Raw genomic sequence first — 25,118 nt, 5'->3', positions numbered from 1 at the left:
ACAAGTCTCCTTCCACAGGCCACAGATGTGTCCTTCTGAGATGAACTCACCAAGCGCTTCAACACAACTGCTGACGCCAGGCAACTGACTTTTGTGTACAGAAAAGGGAAAATATCATGTGAAATAAAAGCCAAGAATGAAGACTGGAAGCTTCATTTCTCATACCCACTCAAAGAAGGTGGGGAATTTAGTACATGATGTGCTGTTTCTGGTCCTAGCGTTAATATGTGCAATGAATGCAATTCAGTGGGCATCTGATAAGAACAGTTTTCTCATGGAGAGAGTGAGCCCTTGTATAGGTCACCCGGGTATCTTTTAGTACACAGGTGACACACAAAGTTATGAATGGGCAGATAGTACACAGGCTCAGGGATGGGCAAAGAGCACACCTGTTAAGCGGTTGGCAGGTAGCTTCACAGGTACAGCAATGGTAGATATCTCACAGGCAGAGAGAGGAGTCTCAGAGGATGGACACACAAACTGAAAATGGGCGGGGCTCTAAAATTGGCAGATTGACACACAGGCTCAGAGATAGACTGGTTAGCTCATGCACACACAGGTGGGCAGGTTAGGAGACAGGCCTAGAAATTGCCAGTAAACACACATGATTATAAATGGAAAGGTTAGCGCAGTGGTTCAGATATGACAGCTTTGACTTGATATGGGAAGAATAGAACTCAGGCTCATAAATGGGTGGAATGAACAGGGCGACTTGCAGACATGCTCAGAGGTGGGCTGAATAATACAGAATTTCCAAAATGGACAGTTTGGGCCAGGTTGGGAGGCAAGGGCAGCCACAAAGGACGTTATTTAGACAAAAAAAAGGTCAGTGAGACAAATGAGTCAAGGGTATCTTCCAAAACTCATCTACAGTACAGATACTGGGGTGAAGGCTCAGGGGCAATAGCTAAAAAAGTGAACGGTTGTCTGGTAAGGAGGGATACACCTGAGAAAGCTGGAACAATAAACAACTGTAATAGTTCAGAATTCAAAAGGCCAGAACTTTATAAGTGTTTTTGTGGTCTTCCTTTAGGGTAATTGGACTAGAAGTATAGAGCCACGTGTATATAACTTTTTAAAGGTCTCAAATGGCGTGATTCGCTGAATTGGCATTTGTGCCCAAATAAAAAAGGATTTTCATATGTATCAAACACCATTTGCGATTCGGTAAAGTATTACTGAATCGCAAATTGGGTTTGCGATTTGGTGTTAGGAGGGTGCGTGTTTAGGGCGTCTCTTCCTAATGCCGCATTGCAGTGGTATGTAAGAATGTTTTGCGAACAGAATGCGGTGGCAAAACATTTGCATTTTACCACCAACTTCACGTTGGTGGTAACCCCTACGGACCACTGCCTGCTCTTAGAAAATGAAATCAAAACTTTTCATTTTTTTTTTTATGCATCCCATTTTCCTTTAACTGCATTAAAAAAAATATTGCTTTATTTAAAAGCAATCACAGACATGGTGGTCTGCTGACCCCAGCAGGCCACTATCCCCGTGATTTTAGCGATTCCAAATGGATCCCAAATAGCGACCTACCTCATTAATATTCATGAGGTAGGTCGATTTGCGAACCGCTAGGAATCGCTAAAGGAAACTCCTAGAACATTCCAGAGGTAATCGCTATTCCTAATATTGATACACATGGCCCATAGTCGCTACTCACTGATGCTCAGCTATGTGGACATAGAGGGCAGTTTCTCGAATCTTTTCATGTTATTCTAGCCTGCAGGACACTGGTTTTCACAGGAAATGTGAATCTTTGTGAAAGTAATTTCACATCTAAACATTTTGTTGACTACTAAATCTCCTAAATGTAAAGCACCCCCTCCACTGGAAAAGCATAACCTATCAAAGTCCGAGAGAAGCGGGAGGATGCAAGGCGGTGAAGAGATAGAGTTTGCCACTAGACTCTTAAAGATAATATCTGATCTGGTGCACACAGATCAATGTGGTTTTATGCAAGAGATATCAACAGGACTCTGAAGTGACAAAGGAAATTGATGAGGAAGATGAAGAATATGCTGCGGCCTACCTGACCCTAGAGATAGTCGTTTACCAAGATCAGACGGGTGTGTCTGTCAGGCCGCTGCAGCATATGAAATTTGACCCGACCTTAATTGCTAATGTATGCCCAGCCGACTGCTACGCAGAGAATTGTGATGGATATTTCATAGAGATGTGAGTTGCAGAGAGGTACTTAATAGAGCACACTGCATCGTAATGGCGATGGAGTATGCTTACCGCCAAAATACTGACCCATCCACCGAATTTACATGCACGAGGTCCTTTGGTGTAACCAGGGCAGAGGGTACTCCGTCTATGCCAAGGTTACACCCCTCCGATGGCCTAATGGAGTAAGGGCTGCCAGGAAAACACTTTTGGTAAGGGGCAATGAAAACTGTCCAATGCCCCCAATGGCAAGGCGGCATATTTTTATTTTGAAAAAAGAAGTCCTATTTTGGGAATGTGCTTTTGAAAATAAAAAAAGTAACTGTGCCATACCGCTCCGTCATGTTTGACGGAGCCATACATCAATGTTACAATGCATTCACAGGAACCGTCTTGAAGGCAATTCATTTGAACGCAGAAATGTCTACTACATGTCTATCGTTTTATGTGCGGAGTTCTCTGCCCCAACCGCTGAGCCTCCACATTCATAAACTTACTAGTAAATTGGAGTTAATGTGTTTCAGTGCTAATGAGATAGGTAGCTCACTCTATTTTAAGTTATTTTTCTGAACCCGGCATCTTGTCAAGAAGACAGAATTGCCTTTGTTACAATTTGCCTCATGAAATGACTCTTCCTAGTCACAGACCTCCATACCCTCATTGGGGGTCATGCTGAGGACGACAGGTAGGAATCACTTGGGACACCTGTTACTGAACGTGGCATTCCTTTGCTACTCTTAAATACGTAGCCAAAATGGAGGATGCAGACAAAGTTGCCGTGCTTTCAGGAGGACAGAAACAGCAGGTGAGAATACACACTAAGGGCCTAATTACCAGATAAGGTGAGTGATATCCACAGGTGGGTTAGTGCTCCGTCTGATCGTGACTGATTCAGTGTTCCGGCAATCAGTTTCACTGGCTGGTCATTCCAGCCAGTAGAATTGCATAAGGCTCAGGAGTTAAGCCTCATACCCAGGATCCTACCAACATTTTTCTCTGCCAGGAATGATCCTTTTTCCTTCTCTCCTCTACCCTCCTTTCTTCGCCGCCGCCCCCTATAGAAGCCCTGACACACATTTACCACCTGCTTAGAGCAGTTGGTAATTGTGTGCATTAAACCCCTTGGAATAGGGAATGCTGTGAGCAATGCTGCATATTTGCACAGTTATTCCCTATTCTGACGGGTTTAACTCATAAAAAGGCATAATTCCATGAGGATATACCAGCCAGTAATGGTAATTTTAGATTCAGAGAATCTTCAAGAGAAATTTTGCCTAAATTGTGATCAGGTCCTAAAGGTGGAGAATCCTTCCATCGCAGGCTAGCTGTAGCACTTCTCTATGGTGCAGACCTTGAGGGTTCCTATTAAGAAATTATGGTACAACATCAACAATTACAACGCATGCTTTTACAATGCAATTTTTACATCCCAACTACCATTACATCGCATTGATTTTACAACGCATGCCATTACAATGCATTTTTTAAAACTACCATTACAACGCATTCCATTACAACGCATACCATTACAATGCATACCATTCCAACGCATAATACTTTTAGGGCAACAGTAGGGTAAGTGTTGGATAGTGTATGGGTAAACATTACTATTCCCACTCCAGTGAGTGCAACCGTAGGGTAAGTGCTGGATAGTATAGGGGTAAAAATTACTATTCCCACTCCAGGTATTGCAACAGTAGGGAAAGTGTTGGATAGTGTAGGGGTAAAAATTACTATTCCTTTGTACCCCAAAACCCATACCCACCCTAAAACTAAAAGATCTCCATTGCTTACCTTATAATGCGTTGTAATGGCATGTGTTGTAATTGTATGCGTTGTAATGGCTTGCGTTGTAGTGACATGCGTTGTAATGGCATGCGTTGTAATGGCATGCGATGTAAAGGCAGTTGCGTTGTAACAGCTGCATTGTAAAGGTAGTGCGTTGTTATGACTGCGTTGTAATGGATATTTCCCCTATTAAGAGGGAGGCACAGGTGTATTTTTTGCATGCATGTACAGATTGACCCTTGGTGAACCTCTGCCTGCCAGAGTATGTTCTGTACCGTGCAGATGAGTTAATTTTTTGTCGTAGGCACAATGAGTAATTCTTTCTGAAATTAAATTCGGTTCAAGTGTCCTCAACAATTTCAAAGCAAAAAACTTTTTTTCTATAAATGGTATTTTCTTCTAGATCTAATTTTCTAATTGTGGTCTAGTTGTTGCTATGTCTAATTGTTGCCGGATCTTTGACCTTCATCCTGCACTACAGATTACTTCTGTACCTCACGTACTGTTTTTTTTTAACATTAGTTTTCAAAAACACCTACAAAAGTGTTCAAAAGTAGAAGGTTGTTTCATTGATCAATATTGCATGTAAAGAAACCTTATATGGCATATTATGTAGTAGATTTAAAGTAGATGCACATAAATATACCTGTAACATTACATTTCTTTTAAGCCGACTAATTTCGAAAAACCCACAAAAATGTTTTAATTATTAACTTCTAATCGACTAACAAGTCTCTACCCACTTCTCTAGAAAACACTCACCCAATATTTTTTACAGTATAAGATTCTACCATACGTGTAATAAGTCTCAGTTCATTTTCCTGCATTACCAGCTGCTGCCTTCTTACAATTAAGCCTGGTCGAGCTACAGCTTTTAGGTCTGTCTCGGCAATTCATCGTCTAGAAGACATATTATTACCATTTCTTTAAAATAGACACAGAGTGTGTTTTGGATAGGGGTGGGCGGAACTCGCGGAGTTTCACTCTGCAGAATTCCGTGGAGTTACCCAAAACTCAACAAGATTCTGCAGAGTTCCGCCAACGGGTGGAAATAGGCAGCTGGCGCTGCAGTTTAGCACCGGTATCACGAGCAGTGCTGAAAAATCACTGCGAACGGCACCATGCATTGCGAAAGAGTGTGCGGCAATTCGAGCTAATTTTGCTACCACTTGAGAAGAAAATCTACTCGCACAGCAGTATAATCGACTCGAGCGGCCGCCCTCTGAAAATCACGCTAGCGAACGTCAAATCTCAGTCGCACTCGCCAGCTTGCATTTTCTGGAGCCTCATGGGAGTAAAATTCCACCATACAGCAAATGGCGGACTTTGGCCTGAACTCCGGATAAAGAGCAATGTGGAGTGACCGAAATTCCACCAATTCCACAGGCCGAATTCAACATTCCGCCCACCCCTCGTTTTGGCTCCACCCAGATGATAATGCCTCTCTCACCTCATACTATTGTGTATTTAGTGCATCATTCCTCCTTCGGGAAGTTTTTCCACTGGAATACACGGATTATTTGACATCTGAAATGTACACGCAATCATAAATCGGTTTCTCATATTCAGTTCTTTCTCTCCAATATGCGTTCCATATAGAAAGCAATATTTTTTTCTGATAAAATGCATTTGTGCATGTAATGCATATAAACAGCATTTGCGAATGCCTGTGGTTACATTCATGGGCACATTAAAGTCTGACCTTCTGACTTTGTCAATGCTTGTTCTGTTTGAGTCTCATACGACCTTCCTTGCAAGCAGGGGGGAAAAGGCAGGGGTCTAAATCTGTAATTGGTTATTTGAGTGTTTGGTTTTGCACCCCGGAAGTAGCTGCGTCCTTAGGGATGGAATTATAAGCACACGGGGTTCCTATGAGAACGCAGCGGCAGGGCTGTGGTAGCAAAGCATTCGTCGTCCCCCCTCCCCCCCCCCCTCCTCAGCCGGCGGCAGGAGCACGCGCGCTCATCTATTACAATGGACAGCTGCTGATGTGCTCCTTAAAAAGGCTTCCCCTTCAGCAAGACTCTTACATATACACACACACTGTATTAAACTTTTACTTTATGGGAAGAAAGCTTTGGCAGCCTTTGGAGAATTCCTTTTTATTGCAATTTTGGTACATGAAAGACATAATATCCCTTTTATGAGGTCGAGCTGAGCTTTTAATATAAATCTCTTACAAAATACTATACTCTCCTAGGAAGGCCGCGGCGGAGAGGTAGTGTGAGCTAGGGTTTCAGAAGGATATTAATAAAGTGTCTGTGTGTTAAACGAAATACTTCAGAGTTCCATTAGTTGAAGAGCGTGGATGTCTGCCAGGCCTGTAAACACACTCCTGTTCCTCTGCAGCCAGGCATCCTCGCTCACATAGGTGGGTCTCTTCTCAAAGGCCCCGCTACTTCTTTGTCCCCGTGTTTCTGATAGTAGGGTTCCTTCACAGTTATATGAACAACTCCCAACCCCTTCTGAGAAAATGTGTACGCCTCATCACTTGGGGTGACGGGGGCGTAAGAAGCTTTCGCGAGGTCCATTCGGAGATCAAATTCAGGGGATGCACTACTTTCTTGTACTCTGTGAGTCAGTGATGCGATTCGTCAAATCCAGTTCTTGAAATGGAAAAATGGAACTGCAGGTACTCTGTTCAAGAGTACCTGCTTGTTTTTTTAGAATTGTTCCAATTAAAAGTATTGCATTTCTCTTGAGAAGTGCCGGTACTCTCCCTCCCAAAGTGCTGGTACTCCATACTGGACAGTACCGGCCCATTTAAAGCACTGGTCAAATCTCCGTCTTATTTATTGGTCATTGCACTTATGCACTTGTTTTCATTTTTGTGCACTTGGACAACAATCCTCTACAGAATGATAGAAATGGGGCTGTAAATTTCAAGATGGTCTGGAGCGGGAAGGTACAATGAAGATCTGGAACAGTGGTTCTTAACCTTTTGACTTCTGTGCACCCCCACTCAATCTCTGAGGGAAGCCAATCACCCAACCTAAGCAATTTCTGTGATTTGAACATCAACACAATAAACAAGAACGCAGTAAAAGTACACAAATCATGAAATATTTGATATAATTCACACACACAAAAAGTATACAAAAAAATCTAAATTTTAATGGGAAGGGTGGAGCTTTTAGAATGTGATTTTATTTCTAAAAGTTAAAGCGCTATGCCAGGCTCTAGCTTGCCACTAAGTCTTTGTATCTCCTAATGCATGCTCTCATTTTGTTAGTGCATACCAGCGCTTTAGTTGAGGTCACTAATCGTCCATGCTTGATTCTGCTTACTCCCACTAATCAAGCAAAGGACACCAACCTTTTTTTTCAGGATCCAATACCATTTAAACAGTGTTTTACATTTTTACATAGTCCTTTTTATATATTTATACTTTATTAAGTTGTTAATACTATTTAATTTTCTAAACAGTCATAGACCCTCAAGGTAGAGGTCCGTGGACCACAAGTTAAGAACCGCTGATCTAGAGTTTGGTGAGGGTTCCTTTTGTGTCCATTAACAGTATTGAGGGCCTCAGCACATCTATCAATTCCTTACATTCTGAAGAATCAGAATGTAGATGCTTCGGCTTATTAATGTAAACCATTAGGGTGTTTTGCCAGACCTTCAGTCAGCGGAGACCATGACAGGCATATAATTTTGGCCAGTGCTGTTGAGCACACTCATTGGGTGTGCCCAGCGATGACCGAGTATGTGTGTGCCTGGTTGCCCAGTTGTAAAATAATGCATTTTCTCAAGTGCAGATGTGTACTAAACTCCGTTTTACATCTCCACTGATGCAACTGCAACATGTAAAGTAACTGTGGTGGATTCAAACATAGATTCATTATACACTGGAGGTTGTCCAAGTTTACCTTTGGTTGGAGAGCAGGGGCCCTAACCACAGTAATGAACATATTGTGGGACCCCAGTGAAGCCTTCAAAAGTATCCTCGGGGTGGAGGGCGCTGTGTGCTACTTCCTTCTTGATACCCAGATGAAAGTGGGCAGGAAAACGTCAGGCTAAAGGAGGAAAAGTTCATTTAGCAAGCTTCATGGCACAGCTGTTTGTCCCATAGGTGCGTAAGCTCGGCCCTCATGCTCCTGAAATGTGGGTATGTGGAATCTTACCTTTGTTCTCCCTTGAAGGATGCCAGAGGAGAGGTCCACGCTCGATACAGTCACAAGACAGAGTACCCTGTCCACCAAACTCTAAACTATGACCATAGGTAATTAGCTGATAAGACAGGTCACAGCATGCAGGGCAGTTTAGCTCCTTTTTTCCTCCAGTTCAAGGGAATATAAGCCAAGCCCTTCCTTCAATTCTAGTCAAAGGTGAACATATTTTCATGGCTCACAGAGCAGCTCATGTCCCTATACAGTGGAGGCACTTGGGTGGACTGAACAAGTCACTTTGAACTGATGAATCATCATATTATAGGAGGATCCTTTCAGGTTCAAGTGCATCTTATCCAAAGTTCTATTTGATGTCACTGAGAACCCCTTGGTGAACAGCATCCTAGCTATTCACTATTACCCATCTGTAATTCTATATGTTAACAGCAGAACAATGTCCAATTAGGAACAGCTCTTATATGTGCATGCTTACCCAGCATTTAAGTATCAAGACCATGAAGCATACCAAAAAGAGCGATAAGTCCAGGTCAATCAATCAGAGGAACCAATCAAGCATCATACATATAATGCTACTATAGCACTCAAAGGTGGAAGTTTCAATAGCACAGTGGCAAGCTTGACAATCAACAGGACAGCAATTAGCAAATAACATATGGTTAGGTTGAAAGGGGCTGCAAAGAATAACAGAGGGCCCTGGGGCTCTCTCTGAGGTGGCATCAAATCTTTGGCTACTGGACTTAGGGATGGGCAAGACATAGAATCCTGTTACTAATGAGGATATACAACCCCCACCTTTCTTTTGCTGTCAAAGGCCACTACCGATCAGGCCTACCCAAGGGTCATGTCACCTCCAACCTCTGTTTCAGATGGATTGAGCTAAGGCAGTTTATCGTTGTTACACAATTTGAGTAGAAATGTCTCCCAGGCAAGGGTTATGTCTACTTCCTGTCTAGTACTCAGAGGTCTGAGTGTTTTGCCTTCAGGCCACAGATATTCAGCTCGCAGCAACCTGATGCCACACCCCATTTAATATCTTACATTATCACAGTGGCCGAGGAAGGATTTAGTATTGACATAAAATGCATAAACATGGAATAAAAGCCCTTTTAACATCTCTTAGCAGCACCAGAGTTGGCATCCCAAGCCCTAAAATTACAAGGCCAGATGAAGCCGCAATGGAATATATAAAGTGGAATTTGATGAGTAATTGCAGCCCTTGGGCACTAAAGTGGTCCCACGTGAATGCGAGGAGGAGATGATGGCAGTGGAAGAGGCACCCATTACCTTCCAGAAGTAGAGAAAAAAGACTTCTAGGTGGAGGGAATGAATCAGTGGAAGGAGCTACTGTGATAAGCAAACAACCTGTTAGCACATACTGGATGGAGACAACATTCTGTTGTGACTCACAGATCGAGTTCCCCGAAGCGAACAATGGTTACAGTCTATTCATTTAAGTTAAACATTGCTGATTTTGAGACAAAGTAGGAGAGGTCATGGAGAGCGAGGTTAAGTGGAAGCTGCAGCTGTATTCGTTCTTATAGCAGGGACTACTAGTGCTTAATTTGTCAAAACAATAAGTGCCGGGTCCTTGTCAGGAGGCCGCTGAGGCTTGCATCGTTCATGGCGCCCCTGCCAGCACTGCAAATGGCAGTACCAACACAACTACTAACCATGCAGAGACGTTTTAAGGCATGGGCAAAGTGGGCTCTAGCCCAGGGCCTCCAGCTTTCAGGGGGCCTCTGACAGAGCCAACTCTGTTCTGCAGAGTCCCCCCCTCCAGCCCCCCCCCCCCACGGCCGTGAATAATTCTTAAACAGATTGTTTTAAATATCGTTTTATTTAAAATAAAAAAATTATGTGGGTGATGTATGGGAGTCTTTTACGGACATTTTGCAGAGAAAAAGGTTTGTTTTTACAACACCACGCGACATCCAAAAAGTTTCTTTTAGATCAAAACAGGACCTCACATATGAGAAATTGGGGGTAGTCAAAATAATTATTTGCAATTATATTAGTGAGCTGCTGCTGTAATATAATATAGAAGACACACCTCAGTATCCCTGAATATTAGATGTAAATACATTTAGAATTTGGACCAGTGTCCTGTGTATTGTCAGTGAGCTGGCCAAAGAGGGCATGAAAGTTAAAACTGGATCATAAATTCAAAGCTGTTCCTAACAGGGGCCCACAAAATACGTTTGGCCCAGGGCCCCCGAAATCCTTAAGTTGTCCCTGTAACCATCACTCTCCTCCAAGTGTTTAGGCCCCCAAATCTATAAGAATAGCTTTGGCAACAGGCATTAATCATTTTTAATATGTATTGACTTAATACAGTTAATGTTCTTGACTAGGTTTAAAGGGCCCTTAAATCAAGGGGCCCAAGGACTTACAACCAGTGCTCTCAATGGGCAGCATTATTGGTAGGGTTTAGGTGCAGGAGTGTCAGGAGTACATGCTGGCCAAGGCCATCCACCTGAAGCGGTCACTTCATAGAAGGAGGAGGACCTCTTCCAATGCTTAAAGAAATATGTCCTGTAGAGAAAGAAAATGCATGTTAGAGCACCATTGGCACCATGTAGTGAAATTACCCATGTTAACTGCTAGTTAGTAAAAAAGGCGGCATTATTGAAATATATACATTTATACAATGCAGCACGAGTGCCGGGCCATCAAAAATTGTGGGTCCTGAGGTATAATGACCACTCTGTCCCCTCTGGTAGGCCTTGTACAGGAGACCGCAGAACGGTCCCTCACTCACCCTCTTACTGCTGAATAAAGTTTGGTAGCAGATCAGTTTTGAAGGTGCAGTCAAACACCTGCCACTAGAGGTAACCTCATTCTCCCCCACCCTCAGGAGAGATGCCAGAATGAATACAAGAGTGATTACAGACAAGGGATGATGTTCAACACCAGAGGGGGCATCTCCTCTTTAACTTGTTCACTAGATAATCACCGACTCCCTTTTGAGTGGAAGAATCCCTAAAATGGCGACCCTGTCAGCACTGCCAATGGCAGTACCAACACAACTGCTAACCATCACACTCCTCCAAGTGTGATAATTCAGCCTATTTAGGCCCCCAAATCTATAAGAATAGCGTGGGCAACAGGCAATAATCATTTTTAACATATATTGACTTAATAAACAACTGTCGTTTTGCACTTATTTCATCCAGGCTGGACTGCTGTAATGCCTTGCTCACAAGTTCACAAAAGCAAAGCATCCACAAGCTCCAGATGGCACAAAACGCAGCATATCGGGTACGCTTAAAGATTACTAGATTTGATTCCGCCTCTAAGGCCCTGATGCAACTGCACTGGCTGCCAGTTGCTAAGCGTATCCAGTACAAAGCCTTGTGCATAGCATTTAAATCTTCGCATGGACTAGGGCCGGAGCAGATGTCACGATATCTGCAGCCATATACCCCTGCAAGACTCCTCAGATCAACTGAAAATGGCATTCTTGTCATTCCTAGAGTGCGAAAGGTCTGATGGGGTGGCAGGAGCTTCACCAATACCACAACTAGAATCTGGAACTCCATGCCAATAATACTTAAAAAAGAAACTAATCCTTTAAAATTCAGAAAGGGTTTAAAAACTTGGCTTTTTCTAGAGGCTGACCCTAAACAGTCCTATCAATCTGAAGGTAGCGTATAGACACCGCTGGATATATGCAGCGCTTATAAATGCCTCATTTCTCATCTTTAAATTAGAGACACGGCACCACCATGTAGGAGACTGTCATAAGTGCTGTTGTTGATAATTAAGTGCTGGTGCCAACTATCAGAAACCACCGGCTCAAATTAAGCACTGAGGACTACTTATCTATGTCTCTGTGTTTATAATTAGTTTGTTACTTGTGCTGAGGAACTTCTTCAACTGTTTTCTTCATCTGCCCCATTCTGAAACGTTCTCTTTATCACCTACGTACCCTAGAGTTTATATTTGTTTACTAGGTTTAAAGGGCCCTTAAATCAAGGGGCCCAATGACTTGCAACCATTGCTCTCAATGGGCAGCATTATTGGTAGGGTTTAGGTGCAGGAGTGTCAGGAGTACATGCTGGCCAAGGCCATCCACCTAAAGCGGTCACTTCATAGAAGGAGGAGGCACTCGTTCAATGCTTAAAGAAATATGTCCTGTAGAGAAAGAAAATGCATGTTAGAGCACCATTGGCACCATGTAGTGAAATTACCCATGTTACCTGCTAGTTAGTAAAAAAGGCGGCATTATTGAGATATATACATTTATACAAAGCAGCACGAGTGCCGGGCCATCAAAAATTGTGGGTCCTGAAGTATAATGACCACTCTGTCCCCTCTGGTAGGCCTTGTACAGGAGACCGCAGAACGGTCCCTCACTCACCCTCTTACTGCTGAATAAAGTTTGGTAGCAGATCAGTTTTGAAGGTGCAGTCAAACACCTGCCACTAGAGGTAACCTCATTCTCCCCCACCCTCGGATTACAGACAAGGGATGATGTTCAACACCAGAGGGGGCTTCTCCTCTTTAACTTGTTCACTAGATAATCACCGACTCCCCTTTGAGCGGAAGAATCCCTAAAATGGAGTATGGGTGCTATCCACAAGAAAACAATAAGATTTGCCCCCATCCTAGTCCGTCCTATTCCTTTGAGCTGCTCGGGTGATATACACAAACTTTACTGCCAGAGCATCATCCTGTGAAGAGATACCAGTTTGGTGGAACATCACCACAACACCCACCCAGGCAAGATCAATCAATCAGGATATGTGAAGCGCAGCTTACCACCCGACAGGGCATCCAGGCATTTGCATGTCCCGTAGGATCATTCAGCCAGCCAGGTATTGAGGGCCCTTCGGAATTCCGCGAGTGAGGTGGTGGTCCGGAGTTGCATGGGGAGGCTGCACAGAAACCGGGAGAAAAGCAAGGAGAAAGCACTAAAAAAAAAGGAGGAAAAAGCAAAAGAAGGCAATAAAAAGGAGGGAAAAGCAAGGAGAAGGCCCATAAAAATGGATAAGAAAGCAAGGAAAAAGCAGTGAACATGAGGACATTTCAAGGAGAAGGCTCACAATAATGGGTAAAAGCAAGGTGAAAGCAGTAAAAGAGAGGTAAAAGCAAGGAGAAGGAGCACAAAAAATGGGGGGAAAGCAAGGAGAAAGCAGTGAAAATGGGGGGAAAGCAAGGAGAAGTCACACAAAAATGGTGGGAAAAGCAAGGAGAATAAAGGAGCAAGACCGATGGAGCAGTACAGGGAGAGCAGGGTCTTGGACCTGCTCAATGAAGTTGTGTTGCAACCTCTAAGCATTAAGAAGGTCCTAGGAGGAGGAAGGGGTGCTGGGAGGTGGTGGACAGGGCTAGGCAAGAGGCAGAAAAGAACAGGTGACAAGAAGGAGCGGCAATGAGGGAAAAAGAAATGAGAAAGCAGTGAAAACGAGGGAAAAGCAAGTTGATGGTACTCAAAAAAACAGGGTAAACAGCAAGGAGAAAGCAGTGAAACGAAGGGAAAAGTAGACAAAGGCACACAGAAATCAGGGGGAAAAGCTAGGAGAAGGCATACAAAAATGGAGGAAAAGCAAGGAGAAACTGAGAAATTGAGGGAAAAGCAAGGAGAAGGAACACAAAGAATGGGGGAAAAGCAAGGAGACAGTAGTGAGAGCGAGGGAAAAGCAAGGAGAAGGCACACAAAAAAAACATGAGAAATGCAGTAAGAACGAAGGGAAAGCAAGGAGCAGGCATTCAATAAATGGGGGGAAAAGCAAGAAGAAAGAAGTAGAAATTAGGGAAAAGCAAGGATAAGACACAAGCAAAAGTGATGTAGCAGCACAGGGAGAGCTGGACCTGGGACCCATAGGATAACTCTGCTCTGCCTAGAAACAACCAAACAACCCTTTCTTCTTTCTCAAAGTGAGAAAATATCCACAAAGCAGCCCCCAACCTGACTGGGTGATGAGTACAAATAAAAGAGTGCAGCTGCCTCTACTGGCAGTGGATGGTACTAAGCTGCCAGGGTGCATGGACAGGAGGTACAGCCGGTCTTGAGAATTTCGCCATCTCAAGAACTATGTGGTTGTGCTGGTGCCTTCCTGGGTGCTTGGAGCTTAGTGGAGGCCATCTTTCCAGTCTAGGACCAAGTCCAATGCTTTTCCTGACACACAGCTTCCTGCCTTGCTACTGCTGTGCTTACATGGACTGCCCAACGTGAGCTGCGGAGCCCAGCATCAATGTCCACAGATCCCCTGTTTACTCTCTCCAGAGGAAGATGTGGTCTTCTCAACTCCACCCATCAAGAGCAGGCGAGCTCCCCCTGCAAAAGTGATTATGCCTGGCAAATGGACTCCACAGCACTAACGTGTTTGTTTCTACTGTCGGGGCCTTCCTGTGCTCCACTCTGACGCTTACTAGCTCCTACCTGGAGGTGAGGTTAGGGCAGTGAGGGCAGAGAGCATCATTATGCCCCAAGCCCCAGGTTTTGCAGAGCCTTGCTTTCCTTCAGTAACAATTGTATATAAATGTTTAAATGCAAGCAAACCTACCGCCTTCTTTAATAATGATGCAACTTTTTGAGGTCACTCCATGAGATGTCACCTGACGCCATATTTTCTCTTTCCCTTACATTTTCAACACTTAGAAACAGGAGCTGCTTAGCATAGCTGACCAAATTGAGGGCACATTCAGAGGGCCCAGCATTCATTTTTGACCCCTGACCTCGCATCGACTTCTGACAAGCATGCTAACAGCCCACTCATTGCCAGTTTTTATTATACACTTGCGTGAAATATATGTACTTGCATCAAATTTCAAGGTACATAATAAGACAACGCGCTGAAACAGATACAAAGGATTGAGGATGCAAAATGCATTCAAGGTAAACAGCGGCGGCTCCTCCGCTATGGCGGAGGAGCGCTGCCCCCCCAAAAATGCAGGAAAGAAAAAATAAAAAGACACTTGTTTTATTTCTCCTTTCCTGCTGAGTCTTGGGGGCAGGGCCTGGGGGTGACAGCACTGAGGAGAGTGGTAGTGCACTTCCTTCACTAAGCATGAAGGTTTGGCTGGCCGTCGCAGGCCGGCCAAACCTTCATGCGCAGTGAAGCTCTCTCCAACACCAGCTCCATTGCTCGGGTTGGAGAGAGCAGGCACAGACTCCCACTCTGTCCTGGAGTGCTAATTGAGAGCGTTCAGGCCAATCCTGAAGCTGCTCTCATGCGAAAGCAGCTTCAGGATGGGCCGCAGGGCAGGTTGGGAGCCTATGCCTGAAGAAGAGGAGTGTGATACGGGACGCGGCCGGCTGAAAGTGAGGTTTTTTTTAATTGTTATTTTTTCTTTTGCCCCCTTCTCTTCGCAAAACCTACCCCCCCCCTGACACCCTCGGCCACCCGCCTGCCCCGCCACTCATCCCAAACAACGACCGCTACTGCAGGTAAAGTAAGACAACCTCTTCTAACTCTGTCTGCAGGACGACCACACCCACATTTCTAAACTAGTCCGGTAAATATTATTCAGCAGTTACTTCAAACTCTAATGGCCTCCACTATTCTGATTTAATTTTCTTTTCTTGACACTGTGAATCTGAGATGTTATTTTAAAGTTATAGGAATTTGATCCAAAATCATCTGCTAGCTACTTCGCCATTCCCCCAGTGGTGCTGGAACAATTTTCTTTTGTGGTGTCAACGTTACATCACTTAAGTCATAGGGATAATGAAAAATACAGGCGTCACACAAAGGGTATGGTATGGAGCAGGTAGTGATTTTTGGAGCACACTGCCGCAAATATGTTACTAAAGCGTGGTGTGGTAGGGCACTGTCATTTGCAGACAAAACGTTTTTCTTTGAAATGGTCACAAAATTCTCACTGACATGCAGTTTGTTTTGATCCTATTAAAATCAGATTTTTATTCACACTTCAGAATTACAGGAAAACATGTTTAAATGCACTTTCCCAACTTTTGCTGTGTTTTGAAATATTTGTATTGTTCATCTACAGGTATCTAAATGTTGCTGTGTGTTAGAAAACAACTGACATCCTACATCCTTTTTTTCACACTCACTAGACCCTAGAAAAAGTGTGAGTTAGTTCAGTTTACAAAATACTCTAACTTTGCACTTAGATAAAGAAAAGTAAACACCAATCTCCGGGCCCGATTCACAGAATTAACTTAAGACAAAATCGTAAACTTACTACTTTTGGTATTCACAGAATGCACTTACTACTTTTGGTATTCACAGAATGCACTTACTACTTTTGGTATTCACAGAATGGATTTACGACTACTAACTTTACGTCCGCAATCGGGCCGGAAATTCCGTCCCGGAGGCGGAGCTTCCAGCCCGGAGGCGGGGCTTCCGGGCCGTAGGCGGGGCTTCCGGCCCAGAGGTGGGGATAAAAAACAAATGTAAAGGCATTGTTATTGCTCAATCACCTTCTGAACTCTAACATGGATATTTTGAGGGTGCTGCATCACCCCCACGCTTCCACTTCCAGTGGCTATGGCGACTTTTTTATATAGTGTTTTCCCTAGGAGCCTATTATCAATAGTGCAGCAGGGACAGTGGTACCAGGGCCATGGGTGCTAGGTCTCCAAGGTCCCCAACAATGGCTCTATTTTATTGCTCAACAAATGAACATGACACTCGTTTTCTTTGCTTGCAGCAGGGCCTGTGGTGTACCCTTGCTCCAGCATAGCTCCTCCTCCCCTACCTACAACTTAATCTGCACATGCCACCTCCTGGCACCCCACGTTTTCTGGGTTCCTGTGAGCTTAAAAAAGTATGATGCTGCAGAACATGAGAAAAGCAGTCAATAATTACCTTAAAAAACTAAATATTTGAAGTCAAGTTCTTTTTTCAAAACCCCATTTACGGCAATAAAGGATGGCTACAGGACTGGCGGGACCAGAATGTATACATTGCTAGAGCAGTTCATGCGTGGAAGTCTGGATCCCACTCCTAAAGTAGGTGTCACAGTCACCTAGACTACAATGACTAATCAGCGGCTTCAGAATTAAATGCTTTTGGGTGATATTTTAAGGTCCGGGAACCTGCCAATATCCTTGGAGCTGAGCACTCAAAAAAGGTCTCTTGGTGCTATGGTTCATGTTGCCTACAGTAGAGAGAGTAAGCAGGAGTTTAGTGGATGACAATAGCAGTGAGAGGGATAGTGGACATCATTATTTGAAAAGAAGTGTCTTTCATTGGAAGTGGAGCTGTAATTCACACGATGGCAAAAGATTAGACAAATCAGGGACCACTGTGCCCCAAATGTCTTTAACTGCCCATCAGGGGGTAGGGAGGCTCATTTTGCTTTCTTGGCCGAGGGCCCATGATGCCTTTGCTATGTCACTGTGAATTTAAGAAAAGTGTCCTGCATACCACGAAAGAATCGGAGTGCTTCTCTAATTTCTCTTCTGGTCTTATTTCTGTGAAGGGCCCAACTGGGAGATGGCCCTGCTTTGAGGTTGAACCAAAAGCCTGGATCAGCCCTGACAGGGATACTATTCTAACTCAGGTTTCAGTCTTAACTTGGGCTCCAGCCCCGATTTGGGGACCACAGGGAGCAATCTTTGAATTGGGTCTGGCCGTGACCTGGGTCTGGTCATGATTTGAGGTCCAGCCATGACTCAGGACTTGGTAGCAACTCAGTGGTCTGGGATGAAACAGGGTTGACTTAACTAGACATCTGATTTCAACTCAGAACACAATTTTTACTCAAGGTCCATCAAAACTTGGGATCTGGTCTTGATTTATGTCTGTCTGTAATTCAAGGTTGAACTATGTTGACTCTGCATGGTGGCTCCACGCAGATTTTGACCTCACACTGGATTCAACCTTGACACAAGATCCCGCCCTGCTACAGGATCCAACCCTGATACAGGATCAATCCTGATAGAAGAGCTAACCCTGTATCAGTGTCTATCTTGAGTTATTTTCCAGACCAGATTTGGGGTTTAGCCATGACTTGGCATCCATCTCTGTTCTAACCTTGTCAAAGGATACAGCCTCCGATTAAGGTCCATCACGAATTGGGTTTCTAGACTTGATACGTGGTAGGGCCTTGACCAAGGTATTTTGGAGCCTGGATATAGCAGTGGCACAGGGTTAGATTAGGGTCTGGCCCTCAAGGGTTCCTGAAACCTTGTTTGATACACTGTAAATACCATACTATTTTCCATAGAGCCTGCAGTGTGGGAGTTCCTGCGCAGTCAATCAAGTAGGCACTGATTACTGTACATAGCTGGGCATATACTCAGATCTGTCCTAGTAGCCACAGCATCTTCCCTAGTACCAACATGGCTGTGCTCAGGTGTTCAGACTCTGGCTTCAGGCAAATGTGGTGTTGAGTCGGGGGAGTCTTCTGTTTGTGCATATATATGTATGGCAACTATTGCAGGGTGAATGCTGGAAGGTGAAGGTGGCTTTAGACATGTCCATTCTGCTGGACATGGTGTGTGTTCTGCAGGGGTGCTCTTCAGGTGGATGCAGCGGGCAATGCCTTCTGAACCGGGTATTAAAGGAGTCACAAACATGGACAGAATATACTAATGATTGCTGCAATGAGTTTATCTATTGCCTTGTTATATTTTTAAGTTGATGAAGGTTTACATTACATATGTTTATATTATATGTATAGGTTAAGTATGGTGACTATATATATTATTGAATAAACCATAACAATACTTTACAGTATTAAATATACTGCTGTAGTAGGTATATAAAAAGGGTCTTTCCTGGGTGTTCTCATTTTAATTACAAGTAACATAATGTGCTTATGTGTTGCACTGCTTGACAGCAAAGCGATCTCAACAAGCACTGGGCTTCCTTTTCACTGTGGAAGAATCTGTGTCACCTCTTAAGTGCCTCTAGAAAGATTCTTTAAGCTACATTTCTTAGGAGAAGAATTTAAAACTGCTTCTTTTAATAGGTTTAAACCCACGAATTGCATGCAAACATTCGCCACCTGCTGAATTCCTTAAAATCCTGCATGAAAAATAGACATTCTATCGAACATTTACTTATTTCCATCCCCTATTTTTTTAAGTGCACCACTGTTTCCCTTCTTCCTTCTGCCTCCCCCTTCTGTAAACAAGTCGCTCTAAATCACATGCCTATCCGTCTTAAGCTCTTTTTTGAAACCATAACTATCTTATCAATTTCAGGAAGCAACTGCTTCTCACACAGCCCCCTCTAATAATCACATCTGTGCCAATAATGTACCATCAAGAAAATGGCGTGAATGCATGGAATGAACATGCAAAACTATCCCCAATAAGTAATAGGCTGATCACTAAATTTGGGCTCCTAGGTAGTGTGCTACTCGCCATAAAGCACTTCAACACCTCATCAATTTAATTTAAACTATATTTATGCAATTCTGCAGCCATGACATTGTCAGCATAGTTGTCGATTCACGGTATTTTCCACATAATCTACTATCTGCTGCACAATTTGCAGGTTCCAATTTACATAGTTGTTTCCAGATCAGACGGACCAAATGTTATGAAATAATGGACAAAGCAAACACAAAGCGATGACCAACGGAGCGCTGAAACTTTTCAGACATTCACCCCCAATCACAGATCCGGGTTGAAGCCATCATCATTCTTTAGCGCACTTCGCCACCCCAGTTCAGACCTAGCCATATGCAAATCAGTCTGACCCTGTGCCTCATGGGAACAGTCCAGCCCGAACTGCCAAGTCAGGTCTTCCCTGGACCGGATACAAGCACCCTCTGACTGGTTTCAGGGTAGCACATCTCATCAGCCATGCTAGCTTGAATCCAGTGGCAAAGTGAGCAAGGGACCCACGTCTGGGCACACCCTGCCAACGTAAGGGTGAACAAAGCAAACACAAGGAGATGACGGACAAAGCGCTGAAACTTTTCAGACATTCACCCCACTCACAGATCTGTTTGTTGTAAAAACATATTTGTTGTAACGTCTTCGTTGTAAAGGCATTTGTGGTTTACACATCATTGTAAATAATGTTTCCCTCATTCTAGTGCTTACTTTAAGTTGGCAGTTGCCGGTGAGGCCCACCAGCTCTCATTTTGGGGGACTGGCACTTATTTGTATGCATCAGGCATTTACCGAGACAACAAAGGGAAAACACACAAAGCAGAAAGGCAGGGGACGGGAAGGACACACAACCATCAGAAAGCGAGAAAGCAGGAACCTGCAAGAGTATGATAAGTGGTTACCAGGGTGCCTGGAAGTGAATTAAAAGGCCTGGTGTGGATTTCAGTCTGTGCAGCCTTGGTATTCGGTGCTGCGACATTTACTTGCCCCTGCTCTGGACTTCTGAGCAAAATTTTGGGAACCGGTACTCATTTTTGTACATATTCAGCACTGCATCATGCACAGCATGGAAACACTCCCAAATAGGATCAAAGCAAGACGACACACTTCCAACCACACACCCTAGATTGTGTAGAATGCTACACATGAAGGCAAGTACTTCAGGACCCCACCTACTGGTAGTAAGCGCTATATAAATATTACAATGCACGAATTCTAGTGGCCTTGCTTATATGCCACAGGGTTGCAGGGATTGCAGAGCTGGTATCAGGAGCTGATAGTTCCCAGATAAGCAGTCATATCTATGTAGAGCGCGCCGTGTTCTCGCGGCGCATTCAACCCTGCCAGGGGACTCGTAGGAGGTTCTGCAACCTAGAAGCAACACAGGTGAATCGGGGACTGCATTTCCATTTTTTTTTTTACTTGTTAATTAAATCAGACCTTTCCCAGTTTTTATGTTTCATAAAGAGATAGAGGGCCCGGGGGACACATGGTTATGTTTTATTGGCTGTATCGCCGCGTGCCTTTAATCAGTAATTACTGCGGATCGGCCGAGCCACGGGGAGCCATTACCGCTGCGCACCAGCCTCCACATCTGCAGAGGGCATTTCGGATATTGATGCGCGCATATGGTAGTTGACCTTAGCGGTTTCAAGTGGCGGGGGCACGTGGTCAGAGGGCGCGCGCGCTGATGTCAGAGGAGCAGCGCAGGGCGGAGCGCTTCGGGCCCTGGTAGGCCTGCGGTTTAGGAGATGCTGTGACCAATCCGAAAGGGGGGTGGGGGAGGGACGAGGCAGCGTAAGTGATACCAGGGGTTGCTGGCCTCGTGTTAGCAACAGTTAATTTCACAAAGAGGCAGTGGAAGGGCCCGGGACGCTGCCATGGCTAAATTGGGAATCTAACCCTGCAGGATACCGTGTCTAAGGCTAACCATATGCCTGAACCCTTCCCGTCTTCTATGCGCTGTAAAAGCAATAGATCAGAATTCACACACGCACAATAGCTTGCAGTCAGTGATTAAGTGGGCTCATTCGAATATAAAAAAAGCTACACGTTCGCTTGGAATTAAATTGGCTGTCACTTATAATCGAGTATTTCTATTTTTTTATACCAAGGGAAGCCCAATATTGAAGCACACCTGATGCCTACAACAAGGTTAGCCTGGGGAGTTTTACGCCCCTGGTGGTGTCACCCTACCTCTTTGGATGAATCGTGATTCACCCACACCGCACCTCAGGCTCCCTTATGAAGAGGTGCCTGTATCTAAAACCATCACCCTGAAACAGACAATGGAGGGACCAATGACCTTTAAACTTTAACCTTCTGCTGCCCCACCTGGTCGCCCTGTCACCTACTAGGCAAATTGATGAAACTATTTGGCACTCTGGTACCACCATCCCTCCTCCTGGTTGCGCCATTGTAACCGCTGAGCCGAAAGCCAACTTATTGATCGGTGGACGGATGACTCTTAGGTGAGAATGGTGGCCGGAAAAAAGAGACACACCACCCACCACAGGACTAATATACCCCCTGTTACATTCTCAATATTAAATTCCTAGTTTTTGTGCCTAAAAACTATTCCACATTTACTTTTTTAGTAGATAAATTCATCTAATCCCAAAAGGTAACCTGTCCTTTTACGAAAATGCACTCATTTTTGTCCCAAAAAATTAGCTATGCTTTTAAGTAAATAAATGCATGTTTTACCTAACAGTTTTTTCCATTTATTTTATTAGGATTTATAATGTTGTAAATGTAATATTTTGTTTACTTCAGGGCATAAAATTGGATAAGAACAGTATCATGTTTCATGACGGAGAGAAGTCAGGGTGAGAAGCGATCCAATCAGGTATGATTGTAACTGGAGGAGGTATTCTGAAATGAAAGCATCAGAAAGTCCAGGTGGTCCATTCAGAACCGTAGGGCCTGTTTTTGATTTCGGCGGATGGGTTACTCCGTTACAACGGTGATGGCTATCCTATTTGCCGAAATATCATTCAAATAATATCCTTAGGGATTTATATTTCGGCGGAAGGGATATCCGTCATCGTTGTGACGGAGTAATGCATGCGCCGAAATCTAAATCAGGCCCTTAGTCCGAACAATTCAATTTTCAAGTTTCCTGAACTAAATCCATTTGGGATCTGATATGAGGCAAGGTCTGATGGCAGTGATTGGGTCTTAAACTAACATGGATCTGCCCAAGTGTTTTATCCGCTTGAACGGCTCTTACAGGACCACACTGGCAGCCAATGAGAAGAGGCGTCTAGTCGTGGTTCAGAATGGAGCAAGGCTTTAAAAGTATTTTGGGCCTTTTTCTCAGTACCCTTATTGAATGTTGCAAGAAACCTTGAATTTGAACCTAGCTTTGATTGGCAGCCAGTGGATAGCAGTCGTGGTGGGCTTGATGTGACCTTGTTGCGTATGATGAGTCAGATCCTGGCTCGTAGTCTTTGCAGCCTGAAAATCAGCATTTTGGGAAGCAGTGCTAATGATTTGGTCCTTTTGGCACATGATCAGGGTTCTGGATAGGTCCACCCAGTGATCGGGTTGAAGTAGTGGGGGATAGCTGAAGATTGATCCCTTTAGTCATTGTGTTGACATGTGGAGTTAAAGTCTTACATTACAAGGAATGACATCTGGTGAGGAAAAGATAACTCGGGGCTGAGCTGAATACCATGTTGGTGCTATGCTTGTTTTTTCCACTCACCTTTCTTCTTCTGTTTTTTAATTAAATTAACTCCTAATGCAAGAGTTTGTTTCAGTAAAATATAAAAAGACAATTCCTCCGACACATAGGAAGTTTGCTCTCTGCACACACGGTCCATTGTTTGGTTTCCTGCTTGGGTCGCCCGTTCCTTGCATGGAGAACCACAGCAGAGAAAATCTATGGCAGCTGCCCTGCCCTTATTTAGATGGAGTGACTGCCACATTCACCTGGCGGTTCACTGGTGAATGGACAATCGGGCCAGGAGTTTCCCATAGCCCAGCCGAGGCTCTCTCTTAGAAACTCTGCAGTGACCCCGACTCTAAATGAGGTGGGGAAACTGTGAGTTTGGAGGTCGTAAGCAATTCGACAAACACGCTCATGGCTGACAATCTGAGTGCTCCAACAGAGATGCAGGACCAATGAGATTCAACTGCACCATCTGCATTGGCAATGATCTTAAAAACTGGACGTAAATGGCCTGTCTTTTTGGTTTAATATTAAAAAAATCTCCTTTTTTCATTTTCAACATAAAGCTTTTTATGTTTCTATTAACATGTAAGCTGAACTTGGACTATCGTGGGGTTCCTACTCTCCAGTGTAACAACAGATGTCTTTTACCACTGGTATCCTGGGATTTTACCTTAATGTTGAACTCAAAACTGAGCACCAAGTACATTCTTTTAGCACTTGACTCTCAGGGATGCGAATTTGAGCAGTCCAAGCTTTACTCATGTGGACAGGCAGAAACTCCAAACTTAATCAAACACATCACAACTATTATAAAATCACTGGCCAGCTGGTGCTTTTGCTTGAAACACTACATCATGCCGTGCAACCACTCGGTAACACTTGCAGATAATAAGGCCAGGTCTGCCAAGTTAAAGAAATTGCTAAAAGCTCTTTAATACATCCAGAGCTGATATTTAGCAGGTCTTCGTTGAAACGGGGTGGTAAACCCGATTGATGCATAAATGACAACTCATGCAGTAACATCATATTTTTTTCTATGCACAAATTGTCCGGTGGAACCGGATAGAATTTGTGCAGGGAAACAACAGCACATTCTGAGTTTTGCAACTTGATGCGAGAAAAAAATATGCATCATTGAAGTTTTATCACCCCATTCCAAATTGTGAAACCTAGAGTGTGGAGGTATAATCACCTGGGGTAAATACAACACCCAGTGGTATAATATTTACTGGGTGCCATATTAACACCACAAAGAACACTACCCATGGAATGGGACCTTTACAATCAATCAATCACTCAATCAAACATTTGTAGAGCACACTACATACCCGTGAGGGTCTGAAGGCGCTGGGGGGGCGCTACTGATCGAACAGCCAGGTCTTGAGTAGTCTCCTGAAGGTCAGCAGGTCTTGGGTCTGTCGAAGGTTCAGTGGGAGGGTGTTCCAGGTCTTGGCAGCGAGGTGGGAGAAGGACCTCCTGTCGATGGTTGTTCTTCGGATGCGCAGGACGGTGGTGAGTGCGAGGTCGGCGGAGCGGAGCTGGCAGTTGGGGATGTAGAAGGAAAGTCGTTTGTTGAGGTAGGCGGGGCCGGTCTTGTGGAGTGCCTTGTGTGCGTGGAGGAGGAGCTTGAAGGACATTCTCTTGTTGATGGGCAGCCAGTGCAGGTTTCTCAGGTGGAGGGTGATGTGGCTGTGGCGTGGTACGTCAAGGATCAGTTGTGCCGAGGCGTTTTGGATGCGTTGCAGTCGTTTGATGAGCTTGGTCGGGGCTCCAGCATAGAGTGCGTTTCCGTAGTTGAGTCTGCTGCTGACGAGGGCCTGGGTGACTGTTCTTCTTGTATCTGTCGGGATCCACCTGTAGATCTTGCGGAGCATGCGGAGGGTGTTGAAGCAGGAGGAGGAGATGGCGTTGACTTGCTTGGTCATGGAGAGCGTTGAGTCGAGGATAATTCCCAGGTTGCGTGTGTGGTCGGTGGGTGTCGGGGCTGCCCCCAGTGCCGTCGGCCACCAGGAGTTGTCCCAGGATGAAGGGTTGGAGCCGAAGATGAAGACCTCCGTTTTGTCCGTGTTCATCTTCAGTCGGC

Source organism: Triturus cristatus, chromosome 1_2 (genome assembly GCF_964204655.1).
Source record: "Triturus cristatus chromosome 1_2, aTriCri1.1, whole genome shotgun sequence".
Lineage (NCBI taxonomy): Eukaryota > Metazoa > Chordata > Amphibia > Caudata > Salamandridae > Triturus > Triturus cristatus.
The sequence above is the reverse complement of the archived record's forward strand: the minus strand, read 5'-3'. Positions refer to the sequence as shown.